This window comes from Crinia signifera, chromosome 5, assembly GCF_055691185.1.
Source record: "Crinia signifera chromosome 5, ASM5569118v1, whole genome shotgun sequence".
Lineage (NCBI taxonomy): Eukaryota > Metazoa > Chordata > Amphibia > Anura > Myobatrachidae > Crinia > Crinia signifera.
This window is the reverse complement of record NC_139221.1, coordinates 82,309,636-82,313,091: the sequence shown is the minus strand read 5'-3', so window position 1 is coordinate 82,313,091 and position 3,456 is coordinate 82,309,636. Positions and strand designations below refer to the sequence as shown.

Genomic DNA, 3,456 nt, shown 5'->3' with positions numbered 1-3,456 from the left:
GTGGCAGTGTGAGTAGAGGAAGAGGTGTTGGTGGCAGAGTGAGGAGTGGCAGAGGGAGCAGTGGCAGAGTGAGGAGTGGCAGAGGAAGCAGTGGTAGAGGGAGCAGTGGCAGAGGGAGCAGTGGCAGCAGCCAGACAAGTGTGAGAGCCAGCAGTGTGGCAGGCAGCATGGCCACAGCAAGGGCAGCCCCACACCAGGCCCTGGGCGTCCAGCCCCAGCAGGAGGAGGTGGACGATCCGCTGGATCCCCATCCTACAGCCAAGACCTTGACCATACCCCACACCAGCTGCAGGAGGGCCACATGTCAGAGGTGGAGGAAGATGGTGGTGAGGAGGAGGAAGACACTGGCATGGAGGAGGAGGGCTACATGGCTGGTGTTGAAAATGAGGAGGAGGAGGTGGAAGCTAGCCGCACAAAAAGTGGCCGAAAGGTCCGCTTTTCATATGAAGAAAATGCAGCACTTGTCCGGGCTATCCTGCCAGTGTTTGACCGTTTGCTTGGCAGATCTCACCACAAGACCACTGCACAGCGCAAAAGGGCTATGTGGAAGGACATCACCCAGGCGGTGAACGCTGTCAGTCAGCACAAGCGCCTGGTCCGCAATGTGAAAAAAAGATTTAACGACATCAAAAGGCAGTTGAAAAATAAAATGGCCATGGAGTTGGAGGAGGCCACCAAGACTGGAGGAGGAAGCCCCACCACTGTGTGCTACAATGCGTATGAGGTGAAGCTGAAGCGCATCATACCCCCTGAGGTCCTGCCTGGCATGCACGTGGCGGATTCCGATAGGCCGCAAACGCCATCTAGAGCTGGTAAGTGTGACCACATGCAATCCTAAACATACATGCCAATGTATTATAACTATAATGTTCACTTGTATTGTTATGCTAAGTAAAGTGCTGCTGTGGAACTACATAGCCCAGCAAGGTCATGCACAAGAAATTGCCTGCTAGTACTTTTAAATTGCTGATAATGCTGGGCCTTGTAGTTCCACAACTGCTCATATTGATTAACACTGTAACATTCTTTCTAGCAGCCTAACATGTATGTGGACAAAAACCCTGAGGTGTACTGGTGGTTTAGCTGCCATGCCTACATACCACAGATTATCCAATAGTTGTCATGTGTACAATAGTTTAATAATAATAATGTAACACAAAAATCTTTTGGTTTAAATAAAAAAAATGGTGGAGAAAAAATAAAGTAGTCCTTGTCCAAAGGGTATTGTCCATTATTGTCAACTCAATGCATGTTTGCAGAAAATGCTTCGCCATTGCAAGGTCCATAATGCCTGCCCATCTTTCCTTGTACAGATTGTCCATCCCGAAGTGCTGCGGCATCCAAGACCAGAAGGCCCGTTGCTGCAGAATCTGCGGAAGCAGGTAAATGAACAAAAAACACGCCATTACACATACAGTACACACACCCATGTCACCTCAACAATATCTCACACCACATTCATCTCCTGCTGCTACATTGCAACGGAAATGAATGTAATCTGAGCTAGGCATGTGACATATTATTAATGTCAATGTTACATGCTGTATCGGGGTACATGTGTAAGTACATAACACCCCTAGGTATGTGCGTCCAGCATCTCAAGCCCTATGTAAAACAGTATAGATGACAGTGTGGCCTATATATGCATCAGTACTTACCTCTTCATCTGTATCCACAGGTGCTATACAACTAGGGTCAAACCAAACAGATTCTTCAATGATGGTGCTAGACGAAATGGACATCATTCTTGAACCAGTCGACACCTTTGCGGCAGAGGAAGAAATACAGACCTCGTCACAGAGTGATCTTCCCCCAAGTGGGGTGTCTCCCAACCCACCCCCACCCACCAACACACCCCATACAGCCGCTTCGGCTTCCCAAGTAGCTAACTCCTTGGTCAATTTCAAGGAAAAACAGATAGAATTCATGGCCTCCCAAAGCCTCCAAATAGGTAATATCCAGGGGTACATGCGTGACACCTTCCTTCAGTTACGCAAAATGGCACGTAGTGTACGGGTAGGTGTAGGCACTCATGTGCGCATTGCTAACAGCATTGACACCCGTTTTGCTGAGCAAACTGCTGCTGTAAGGGAGCAGAATAGGCATATTGGCAGCCTGGCGCAAAGTATTGCTGCACTAACCCAATCATGCACAGCGCAGACTAATGCCTTACTAGCTATGCAGGCCCAAATCCAGCAGCTGGAAGCCAATGTAGGAGGTGGCGCAGCATCCACCCTCAGCAGTGTATCCAGCACCCCAATAAGTGGCTCCCCCACTTCCCCACCCCATCAGAGTATTAGGACCCGTGGTGGGCTTGGTACAGGGTCTAGAAGTGGTGTAGGGGTGCCTGATGCTGGGCGAAGGTAGCTCATACATATGTTTCTTTATTTTTTCCATTCCCAATCATCTTGTAACATGCCCCCAGAGTTGTTATTTTTCATCTGCAAAAATGCAGATTGCGTCTGACAAAGTAGACAGAAGTAAAAATGTCTAGCCGCATACCATTGTGTTTGTGTATTATTTTTAAACCAATTATTGTGTGCAGTATAAAATATTGCAATGGTATATGACAATGGGATTGCACTAAAGTAGTGTGGGGTATCTCCTTGGCCGTCAAAGGTTGTGCATCTACATATTCCAGCAGGCTCTGACACTCATGGTTTGGACTGTAATGCTTAGAGTGTGTCAGGGCATGCTGGCATGTGTAGTTCCACAACACCAGTGAGCCATGTTTGACTGCATACATCATTCATACATGTATCAAATGTACTTACAAGCTAGATATCAGCAAGGGATAGGTCAGCACCACCATCTGCATCCGTTGGGCTCTGTGTATTAGGCTAAATGTGGGTGAAAGCAGATGGTATTGGTCACACATTAGTTAATGAGTACACTTACAGCACAGGTACATTTCGGAGTACAGGGCACATGTGCTTACCAGAAAAGTATCGGCTGATGATGTGTGTGCGCACCAGATTTCCCCTCTGCGTACCCCTCACTACCCGAGGTGTGGTAGGTTGGGCTTCCTGCAGGACTGCTGCATGTTCCTCCTCCACATAGGCAGGTTGGGACAGGGCTATGTTATGCAGCATGCAGCAAGCCTGGATAATCATGACTACTTTGGCAGGGTGGTAAAGCAGTGTACCCGACGACCTGTCCAAACACCGGAAGCGACTCTTCAAGACGCCAAATGTGCACTCCACCACATTGCGGGTTGCAATGTGGGCTTCATTATACCGGAGCTGTGCAGGGCCCTCTGGGGTGCGCAAAGGTGTCACACACATTGCAGCAGGTACAATTAGGGACAGACAGGGTAATATGTTAAAAGTTACTTACCTAGTAGCCAGCCCTCTGGCATTTGGTGGTTGGTAAATCTGTTCCAGAGGGCTGAGTGTCTCAGAATATAGGCGTCATGGCAGTTTCCCGGAAAGCCTGCCACAACACTCAGGATTTTCA

General features: G+C 48.4%; 1 long non-coding RNA gene across 1 annotated transcript; it reads right to left on the bottom strand.

Annotated features, from left to right (window-relative positions):
• Nucleotides 1-1,268: 1,268 nt before the first annotated feature.
• LOC146079495 (uncharacterized) lies at nt 1,269-2,831 on the bottom strand. The gene is made up of 3 exons (XR_014474567.1): nt 2,775-2,831; nt 1,659-1,763; nt 1,269-1,370 (listed from the first exon to the last, which is right to left on the bottom strand). It is a non-coding gene; the product is annotated as an uncharacterized LOC146079495 (long non-coding RNA).
• Between the last annotated feature and the right edge of the window lie 625 nt (nt 2,832-3,456).